Source organism: Tamandua tetradactyla, chromosome 19 (assembly GCF_023851605.1).
Source record: "Tamandua tetradactyla isolate mTamTet1 chromosome 19, mTamTet1.pri, whole genome shotgun sequence".
Taxonomy (NCBI): Eukaryota; Metazoa; Chordata; class Mammalia; order Pilosa; family Myrmecophagidae; genus Tamandua; species Tamandua tetradactyla.
In genome coordinates, this window is record NC_135345.1 from 59287957 (window position 1) to 59299565 (window position 11609).

Consider the following 11609-nt stretch of genomic DNA (forward strand, 5'->3'; position numbering starts at 1 on the left):
AAAAGACAGTAAAAGCCCAGAGAGTTTAGAAATAAACCAGAGACATCTGAAGATAGCAATTAAGACCAGAACCAGGAGAGGAGACATTGCCATGTGCCTCCCCATGTGACAGAGGAACCCCAGATGGTAGCAACTTTTCCTCAAAGAAGATACCTTCCTCTTGATGCCTTAAATTGAGTATTTTCATGGGCTTGGAACCCTAAATGTGTAACCTAATAAATCCCCATTGAAAAAAGTTAACCCGTTTCTGGTTAGGTAAATTCTGGCAGCTTTAGCAAACCAAAACAGATAGTGTTTATTTTTGTTCTTTGCTGATGCTAGACTTAATTATCCAAATAGGAAATTATTAGTAAGATGAAGGGATGAATGTAGAGAGGAAAAAGCTGAAGGAAGTGGTTGCACTGAATAGCTTTAGTATACTGAATACCTTTGCACTAACTGTGAAAGTATCTTCCCAGATGTCTTAAAGGCACTTCTGGTTCATTAGTAAGCTCAAAGTATAGTCTGGTTTACTTGGAGGATCTTTTTTAAGTCATTATATTTAAAATGGAGTTTGTTTTTCATTGTAAAATATATTATATGACCACTACCACCACATGCAACTAGGAAACTGAAGAAACAACTAAACCACATTTGTGCATTGCTTTCCAAATCCAATGAGTTAAGCATATTAAATTTACAGGCATCTTTCTCACTAAAAATAAATTTTTACTTTCTCATTGTGCTGGTTTGAAATGGTATATGCACCTTAGACAAGCCATATTTTAATCCTAATCTCATTTCATAAAAGCAGCCGTTTCTTCTAATCCTTATACAGAACTGTGTGTTTGAAACTGTAATTAGATCATCTCCCTGGAGATGTGATTTAATCAAGAGTGGTTGTTAAGCTGGATTAGGTGGATGCATGTCCCCACTGATTTGGGTGGGTCTTGATTAGTTTCTGAAGCCCTATAAAAGAGGAAATATTTGGGAGACTAAGAGATTCAGAGAGAGCAGAGAAGAACGACATAGCCACAAGAAGCAGAGAGTCCATCAGCCGGCGCTTTGGAGATGAAGCAGGAAAATGCCTCCCAAGAAGCTTCATGAAACAGGAAACCAGGAGAGAAAGCTAGCAGAAGACGTCATGCTCGCCATGTGCCCTTCCAGCTAATAGAGAAAGCATAACTGTGTTCACCATGTGCCTTCTCACTTGAGAGAGAAACCCTGAACCTCATCAGCCTTCTCGAACCAAGATATCTTTCCCTGGATGCCTTTGATTGGACATTTCTATACACTGCTTTAATTGGGACGTTTTTTCAGCCTTAGAACTGTAAACTAGCAATTTATTAAATTCCCCTTTTTAAAAGCCATTCTGTTTCTGGTATATTGCATTCTGGCAGCTAGCAAACTAGAACGCTCATGGTGGATAGAGTTGACAAATTAAATACAGTACTCCAAGCTAAATTTGAATATCAGATAAACAGTGAATCTTTATAATAATTTAATAATTATTTGCAATAAAAATATTTAGGTTGCTTATCTGAAATTCAAATTTAATGTTAAGTATAAGTGCTTCTGATGTAATATTTGAGATATATTTAAAATAAAAATTCCTTCCTTTTGAAATATGAAATACAAATTTAACTAAGCACATTATAATTTTATTTGTTAATATTTGAGTAATAAAGATTATGTAAAGCATAGTTACACATCTATAACTCTAGCACATAGAAATGATTACTTTGAACATTTTAATGTAATTCCTTGCAAACTTTTATGTGAATATAATTAAGCTTGCAATATATATTTTTCTATTTGCAAGTAAAAATAAGTAAAAAAAATTCATTGTTACTAGACTAAAATTTTGGAGTGGACTTAAGACAAATAATGTCAATCTTTGGCAAATTTATTGGCCTTTTCAACTTAGTAAAAAATTGAGTCAACTCATTTCTTTTAAAGGGGCAAGAACCCATGAGATAACAATGAAAAATGTTATCCCAGTGCTACATATTTATGCTCAGAGAGATAAAGAAATATTTTGTTTAGTTTTCCTCTTAGCACAATTGCAACAGGGAAAATAATTTTTTTCATAAATTAGAAAAGAATATTATTAGTTTATGCTCCTCTCTTAGATGACACATCTTTAATGAATCTTTAATTGACCATTTAAATTACTTCCTTTCATTCATAGTAAATGTCATATGATAAATAACCATAAAAATGATTACTTTCAGGCTATTATTCAAATGAACTCAATGCCACCTGAAAAGAAAACTGAGCTAGGGGTGCAAGTGTAGTTCAGTGGTGGAATTCTCCCTTGCCATGCAAGATACCTGGGTTTGATTCCCAGTCCATCCACTTCCCAAAAGTCAAACAAGCAAAACATACAAAAAACAAACAAATAAAAATTCAACAAATGGTTCTACAATAATGGGATACTCATGTGGAAAAATAATGTGACCCGCCATACAGTATACAAAAAAAAGAAAGCTGAGCTAAAGGTACATTTAAATATTTTTGAAGCATGACAAAATATTTAATTAAGCATTAAGGTACATGACCTAGTACAAGAGACAAATTCCCCAGGGCAAAAAAAGAGAAAGAGAAATGGGTCCATATAAAGGAAGTAGTAGAGAACAAAGTTTCGTCTTTGGGTGCCCAAATCTACCTGACAACACTTGACTTATGTGTTTGGTTCTAAACCAATAAAAGGAAAACTTGAAACCTTTCACAAATGACTTTCTATTTATGAATTTTAATTGTCTTTCATCTGTGGTAAACTGAAATAAATCTAAATCTAGTGTTTTTAGGAGAAATAAATGGCTTGTATGTTTTCTGAGATAGCACATTTAAAGGAAAATAGTGCTTTCTCATAAAAAATTCTCAGATTTTTTTATTTGTAAATAATAGCTTTTTCTTTCAAAATTCTGAAAATACAAATCAATATTTACAACAATTTTTAAAAATTCTGGAGAAAATGGAATTTTCTAGTGGAAAAGAATATACACAGCTTTATAAAAAAATAAACACAACTTTATTTTCCTGCCTTGTTTTCCTTGCTCTGAATTTAATTATATATTTTCTGTCTGCACAACAGACTTTTTTTCCTTCTCATTTTAATGCAAACGATTACAATTTATTTCCCAGGTATTCAGTGACCTGTTCTATTTATATTCACAAATGTCCCTTCAGCTCAGTTTTCTTTTCAGGTGGCTTGGAGTTCATTTGAATAGTACCCTGAAAATAATAATTTTTATGGTTATTTATCCTTTTGACATTTATTATGAATGAAAGCAAGCAATTTAAATGGTCAATAAAAGGCTCCATTAAAGATGTATCATCCAGCAGAGGAGCATAAGCTAATAAAGTTTAGATACTGAGAAAAGAAGTGATGTTTTGCCTGAGCCAGTTGCCACCTCTAAAGTGAGTCAGTGGTTGGATGGATGGGTAGGTTTTCAAGAAGTTTCACGAGGCTTACTCATGACTTGAATTTCTAAGCAAAATTTTGTTTGTTCATTTTTGGGATGATTACTTTAATCACCTTTTGAAAGGAAGTCAACTCTCACCTCCTAAATTTTAAGAACTTTGGTCAAATCTTAAATTAATTTATTCTTAATGGCATGGTGTCATTTGGGGCATGTATTTGTTTATTTTTTTATTGCTTTTTTATTTTCCTGTCCAGGCTGCTTTATATGATAAACATCCTATGTTATTACTCTGACTAGAAACATAGTAAATATGCTGGTTTGAAAAGCCTTGTTTTAATCCTGGTCCAATCTTGTGGGTCTAGACCTACTGTTTAGGGTGGAAAGCCTTGATTAGGTGTTCCCATCTAGATGAATGTGGTTGTGAACTTTGATTGGATTACTTCTGTGGAGATGTGATATGCCCATTATGGGTGTCACCTTCTGATTAGATGGAAATGTGACTCTACCTGTTCAAGGTGGGTCTTGATTATTTTACCAGAGTCCTTAAAAAGAGGAAACATTTGGAGAAACCTCAGATGCAGGTGCAGACAGAGATGTTTGGAAATGCAGAATCCCCAGGAGATGCCAGGCATTCAGAGAGCCAACAGAAGCTAGACAGTTTCTTCAGAACCAACAAAGATGCAGACATTTGGAGATGGTTGGAGTACCAACAGAGAGAGCAGATGCCTAGAACTAGACATTTGGAGATGCAGAAAGTGAAAGTCCCTGGGGAAGCTGTTAGAAACCAGAAGCCAAAGGACCAGCAGATAGCAGCCAGCTACATGTCTTCCAGTTGACAGAAGTGTTCTGGAAGCTTCAGCCTTTCCTGAGTCAAGGTATCGTTCCCTGGATGCCTTAGTTTGGACATTGTTATGGCCTTAGAACTGTAAACTTGCAACTTAATAATGTCCCTTTCCAGAAGCTGTTCCTTTTCTGGTATATTGCATTCCATCAGTATTAGCAAACTTATACAGTAAGATATTTTATAAACAAGTATTTCATGAACAAAAAAAAGCACACAGTTGTTATTTTTATATATGTACAATTTAAGCTGGGAAGAATTGTACCAAAGATGATCATCCTCATGAAAATTTAATCAGAAGTGTCTCATAAAATCAGAAATTTCTCTTCAGAGACTCCTTTCTTAGGAAGTCTGACCAAATATACATTTTTGATAACTCTAAGATACACTGAAACTGTTTTTCTATATTTATGGTTATGGAATATAAAGCAATTGGATAAACAAATATCCACCCTTTGCATTATCAAATTATTTCATTTTATATCAATGCAATAACAAAATATTATAAAAATTATTCTATCATTGTCTTGTGTAATCTGTTTATAGTCCGAGGTCAGAAGCCTAGTGCTGTATAAAATAATCATTAGTGCTTGTAGAATAAGGAAAAGCAAACAATGACCTTAAATTCCCAGAGTAAGTATGCAGGCTTAATTGAGCAAAATATTCATAATTGGCTGTGATTTTAATGTTTTTGCAAAGTGTGAATTATATAATGAATTTCGAAATGCTTAACTATGTTTTTTTCTCCATAAGAAATTCATATAAAATAGGTAAGCAACCCATTTTCATTTTCCCACTGAAGAATACAAAAATGTTTTTGAATAACTTTCTTCTAAAAAATTTAAGAGAAATGTGCCTCTTAGAAAACTCGTTCCCTTATGTGACAAATTGAAATATCGGTATCAATTTAAAAATCACTTAAAATGCAGTTTTCTTTAAGGAATATACAACCTTTATTCCTAAAACTAATAAGAAAAAGAATTTAAAATGTACATTTAGAATCATTTCATTGCTCTAGGAATCACTGTAAAATTTCTCAGAAATATGAATGTGCTGAAAAATCAAGTCAAATGATGGAGCATTTGTAGAAATATTGTATTAAACATCTCAAACATAATCAGGATTCTGAAGTTCAGAATTATAAATGAAATTAGGGTAATAATTAGAAGTCAGCTCAATATATTTATTGGAGAGATTCATGGTGAAAATTTACAATAATATAGCACACTCCTAATTTGAGTACACCGAATTTTACTTTTTTTTTTTTCTCGCATGGGCGGTCACCAGGAATCGAACCCAGGTCTCCAGCATGGCCGGTGAGAACTACCACTGCACCATTGCCCACACGGAGTACACTGAATTTTAAGTATGGCTGGAAGCTATTGGAATTGTGAATCTATCACTATTTCTATCTTATATAGTGAATGGAAGAAGATAAAATGAAGCTAAAAATTATGTATCTTCAATAGCATGACACAAAACAAAGAGGAACAAACAAAAACATACTTTACAGATATACAATAACTGGCATAAAGATTTCTTAATGCTTATCAAAGGCGTGGATCTCCTGCTCTTTTTGCCATCCTTTACCACATGTTGCCACCATACACAGTATCATGAAAGCCACCAATATAAAGTCTAATTTTTTCTACCATGTTCCGTAATGTGAACAAATTTGTCCAGTGAGAAAATCTGAAAAGCAAAGAAAATTTAAAGTGTCAGACATTTTCTTTTAGAGTCATCTACTTAAGAAGACATCATTTTAGACCTAGGTGACTTTATGTCCATAAAAGCATCATGAAAATGCATTGCTCTTACTGCCTAGAACCAAAGTGTTGGACATTTTTGACATTCATTTTAGGAGATGTCTTTATCTCACATTTCAGCCTCTGGCCAAGGAGGAGTTAATTTCTGCTTAAACTTCTGTTGCTTTCCTAACTAAAGAGTGAACAGGGGCCTCCATTTCTACGCTTTCACTGTCTCTTTTTGAGGGGCAAAAGGTCTGCTATTCTTAGAATTCCGTGACTGAGGATCTGACTTTCCTTAATAAAGGGCTGTGCATTCTTGAGTAAACAATTTTCCCCATTTCCCTCTAGGTAAGCCACTAAGAGCATAAATTGTTAGGGTTAGCTCTTGGTAGGTCCCAGGTTAAGATCAGCATATGAGTCCCAAGAATTAGCTTTAGAAAGGGTGTTAGAAAAAACTAATTTGTCCTTTACTCAGTCATATTTACCAACCCATCTTTAATAGAGGTTTGCTTTGAGATACAATGTATGCTTTTTTTGTTTGTTTTACTATCAATCAAACATCCATTTTTCCCTCAATTGGCAATTGCCCAGCTAGAAGAGATTCAGATCACACAACCAGCACTTTTTGTCGATAAGTTTATCAGTTCCAATTGAAACCATGGGCATGTTATCACCATTCGTCCTTTCTCAGCTCTCCCAACTCCTTTCCTAATAGACTCAGCAAAGGTTAATTAAACTACTCTGACCAGGTAGCAACATCTTTGCTTATCAGTAGCTTTTGTTATTTTGTCTTTTCTTCTTGAACTTGTTTTTCAGGGTCAACCAAAAGTTACAGCTCCTTCTCAAGTCTATTCAGAAGAAGCTTGCTACAGTGTAAGAAAAATTACTGTTTTCTCTTCCATTGCAACACCTGCAAAAGCCAGTTTTTGCAGTCTAGCCAGTAGGGTATGCACAGTCTAGTCTAGCCTAGTCTAGTCCTAAGTCTAGCCAGTAGGGTATGCACAGTCCAGAGAAGCCCCTACTTTGCCTATTTATAATAGTAAAAATCACACCCATGAAGCCAGCTAAGCTGCCATTTTTGAACTTGTATTGCCATGAAGTAACATGATTTAGAACTATGCATGCTCCACTTAAGTCTGTCCCTTAACCCATGAAACCTCACTGTATCCTAAACCACAAATCACCAACCCAAAACTCCATAAATATCTCAGACCTCATCAGCTTGGGGAGACAGAACTGAGGTCTTTACCTCTTACCTCCTTGATGAGCTGTGCATAAGAAAACACTTTTCTTGAATGCCGATTGTTTCAGCATTGACTTCTGTGCACATTAGGGAGCAAGCATATTTTGGGTCATAACACAATTCATTAGCTATCCCTGCATCCATATCAGAGTATACTCAGGAATAATAATGATCTTTTTAAACTTAAATAGATTTCTAAATAGACAGATTGAGCAATGTGGCCACCCAAACCACTCTTGTCTGTTCACTGCACACAGAAGTCAACTCTGTAACACCAGGATTTTGAAAAGAGAGAGTTGATTGTATGTTCAACCAGCAAGGAGATTGGAGGAAAAACCTCAGATCAGTCTTGCAGAACAAAATGGACTCTGAGGTTTTACACTATCTGGGGATGGTGGGCTAAAAGGAGTGGCTAAGGATGGGGTGAGATGATGTGGGCTAATCCAGTTTGGGGAAAGCAGGTTTAAGGGAGAGGTTAAGCAGAGCATGCTCTGTTGCAAAATCATGCTTGGTCTTAAAAGGAGGCAGCATGCTCAAGGGCTAGAACCAGTCAGAGCTGGCCTTAGCAGGAGCTGTAGAGGGGAAGAAAACTAACATTTTTCACAGTGAAACAAGCTTCCTCAGAATAAGCCTGAGGAGGTGGAAGCTCAAACAAAAGAAATGAAGCATTTTTAAAAACTGTTAGGGGAAGAGCTACTTCAGTAGAAAAAGCATTTAAGTGACAGTTTCAGCACTGTTTGAGAGTTTACGTAGTTGTTTTCTTAAGAATTCTTTTCTTTCCTTCCACCACTTTCTCTTGTTGAACTCCTAATTGTCTCTATTTGGGGAATCTTTTATCCAGTGCTTGGTTTCCTTACAGGTTAAGAAACAAGTTCTCAAAACTATCAAACACCAATAAGATGCAGACAGGAATTGATTGGTAAATGTTGGGAATTGAACCATGTCTGTCACAAAAGGCTGGCTCAGATTCCTACCCCTGGCGCTGAAACTGTGAACCCATTTGCAAATAGGACCTTTGAAGATGTTATTAGTTAAGATTTGCCCAAACTGAATGAGGGTGAGTCTTAATCCAAAAGTCCTCATAAGTAAGGAATTTGGACATGGAAGAGAAGCCATCGGGAACAGCCAGAAGCGAAGTCAATGGAATGTGTAAGAGAAAGGAGAAGACATTACCGTGTGCACTGCCAAGTGACAGAAAAGTTGGGAATGCTAATTAATGACTGCTGACCAGCCAGAAGATTCGATCCTAGGCATGCTTTCTCTGAAACTATGAGCCACTAAACTCCTGTTGTTAAGAAAATCCACTCTATGGTATTCATTTTAGCAGCCAGGAAAATAAAACTGTAAGAGAGCAAAGTTGGATGGTGTGAGGCTATGAGTAGCCATTTTAAAAAAACAAAAACAAAAACAAAACTAAAGGATGCACTCAAAGAAATGTGAGTAGTTTGGACTGGCAAGCAATAAAACTGCTTAAATTAATGAATAAAGAGGAAAAGGAAGGAAGAAGCAGAAAATGAGACAAAATGTTAGTGAGAGACATCTTAGAGGTGACATGAGGGGAACCAGATGTCAGAAGCCAAGCTTATCCTTTTTTCCTTTTTTTTTTTTTTCACATGGTCAAGCTCCGGGAAGTCGTATAGCAGGTGAGAATTCTGCCACTGAGCCACTAATGCATCACCCCAAGCCTATCCTTTCAAACAGTATCAGTCAGTCAAAAAATTTCCTGTAGCCATCTTTATGCATTATTCATGTAAAAAAGGTTTATGAGAACAGGCTAATCCCACTGTGTTTTTAACAAACTAGTATTTTATTTTATTTTTTAAAAATATTTTATTTGGTAGCAAGAAAGTAGGACAGATGTTAGAGAGTAAGGGTTTGTGTGTTTTATTATCACTTTTCTTTTGTAAATTCATTAAATCAAAGATAGAAATTATCTTACCCTGATGGATTTTTTTCATTCAACAACTTATTTAGTATATAACATTTTGAATTAAGAAGTGAAAAACTTTATTTTTATAAAATAGAAACACTAACTTCACTTGAAGCTTAAAGGCATGGTCTGAATCCAATTTCAGACTTACGAAACAGATTGGTAAAAATATTACTGTTAGGTTTTAAACAGTAGCCGTCTGAAAAATCAGAGAAACTGAGTCCGAGTTTAAAAAAGTTTATTGTCCCGGGGCGAGGTTCCCGGGTCTGGGTGCTCAGCGTGCAGGCCAGAGAAGTTGCACCCCCTAGGAGAGGTGGGGCTAGATATATGCTAGCTAGTGGGGGTGCTGACGATGCCTACGGGGCCTCCTGTGGTAGGTTTGGAGTTTCGCATACCTTAGGGCCGGGGGCAGAGCTAAGGGCCTTGGCCGGGGGGCATAACTACTGGCCGTGTGCAGTGGGGGTCTTTTGTTTGTCAGGCCACAGGTCCTGATTGGCTGAGTTTGAACAGCTGTATGCCCGGATATTCATTGGTTTTAGTTCGGTTGGAGGCCTTCCAGCCAGAGGCTACCGGCCAGGCCTTACAGTTATTCTATAATATATATTTTTAATTTCTTTTTTTTTTAATATGGGACACTTCATGAATTAACATGTCATCCTTGTGCAAGGGCCATAGTAATCGTCTCTGTATTGTTCCAATTTTAGTATTTATGTGCTGCTGAAGTGAGCATTCTATAATATTTTATATATATTTAAATATATAATAAATATAATTATATTTAGTTCCTTATTAAAATTTACTCTTCACATATAGTTGCCTGGGTAAAACCTATGTCAAAATTTTGTTTTACAATAAAAGGAAGCAGCATTATAAATAAAAAAATCTGAAAATGATCTGAAAATGTTTGGAATATTTCGAAGACTAGTTAGTAATGAATACTGTATGTCACTTATGACATTTTCTTTTACTTTATGATTTCTACCACACATGCAAGAAAGACAGATATAGATTTTGTTTTTGAACTTTAGTCTTCCTGAATAAAATATTATATAATTTGTCTAACTCCACATTATGATTGCTTTCCAAAAGATAACCTTCTCTCAACCATATGGCTTAGGCTCCATTCTATCTGAATGAATGATAAAATTATACTTTTAAATCAAAAAGCTCTATAGATGTCATTGTTCCCTCCAAACCTTTCTTCCATTTTCCAGAGGTGCTTGTTAAGGTTAGGTGGTGAATGGGAAGCAATTGAGGTGGGAAAATGATATGTGGCAGACAGTCTTTAAGGTGGCCTCCAGGAGCCTCACATTTTGGTGTTCACATACCTATGAAATCTTCTCCCCTTTAATGTGGGGGGGGCTGTGAGTTGCTTCTAACCAATAGGAGATGGAAATACATCAGGCTTTCTCAGACCCATGATTATGTTATGTTATGTAAGTCTCCATCTTGTTAACACCACCCATCTAGAGACTGGCTTTCCCTTTTGTGGCTTTCAAGAAGCAAGCTGCCATAAATCCCACAAGCAAGGAATGGAATGAGGCCAACTACCTCAGGAGTGGGGAAGTGGCTGCTTCTCTAGTGGAGCCACAGATGAGAACCCAGGCCTTGTTGTCACTCTGCAGTATTGTGTGACACTAAGCAGAAGGCCTAGCTAATCTGTGCCCGGAATTCTGACCCTCAGAAACTGTAATACAATGCATGTATGCTGTTTTAAGTGGCTACATTTGTGGTTATGTTTTATGCCATAGAGAAAATGAATGCAAGTTTATATAGGTCTTTGTCTCCTGAAGGAGCTCTTCTTTTCTTTGTTTCCATCACCATGATACTCACCTAAGCATGTATTAATAGAGTATGTGCCTCCAAGGCCTTTGAAAATTGTTAAGTAAAGAAAAAATGAAGTTTAGTTAGGAAGAAATAAGTAACTCACAGCCATGGTGGAATGAGTCCCAGGATGCAGCTTATTCTTTGAAAGAAGCAAGTTGTCCCCATATGTCCCGAAAGCATTCCTCCTGTTTTTCCTTGACCCTTTCATTGTCCCTGACATAATTTCAAGCCATGTATAGGAACAAACTAATGATGGGAAATGATTATTCATCTTAGAGACAATGAATCACTTGGTAAAATTGGTTAATAATTACATATTTTATTAGCTTCATAATCTATTTTTAATATCGAAACAAATTCTATACATATTATATAACAATATCATGTGGTAAAACAAAGTAATTTTTAGAATTTAGGTACTTAAAACTGACAGCATCTGCAAATATTTCATTTTGAAAGTTTATAATACAAGGAATAGTAAAATTCCCCATTACTACACAAAGTAGTAATAAGAAATTCTTTATATGGATCCAGAGATAACTGTTTTCTTTTATGAAAACCACAGAATGTCTGCAATTTAGTATTTTTCTCCCATGCTTGGGGTGAAAAAGAA

General features: G+C 35.6%; 1 non-coding gene across 1 annotated transcript; it reads right to left on the reverse strand.

The window, feature by feature from the left end:
- Window positions 1–9790: 9790 nt before the first annotated feature.
- LOC143663757 (U6 spliceosomal RNA) lies at window positions 9791–9899 on the reverse strand. Its single transcript, XR_013166141.1, has one exon. It is a non-coding gene; the product is annotated as a U6 spliceosomal RNA (small nuclear RNA).
- Window positions 9900–11609: the final 1710 nt, after the last annotated feature.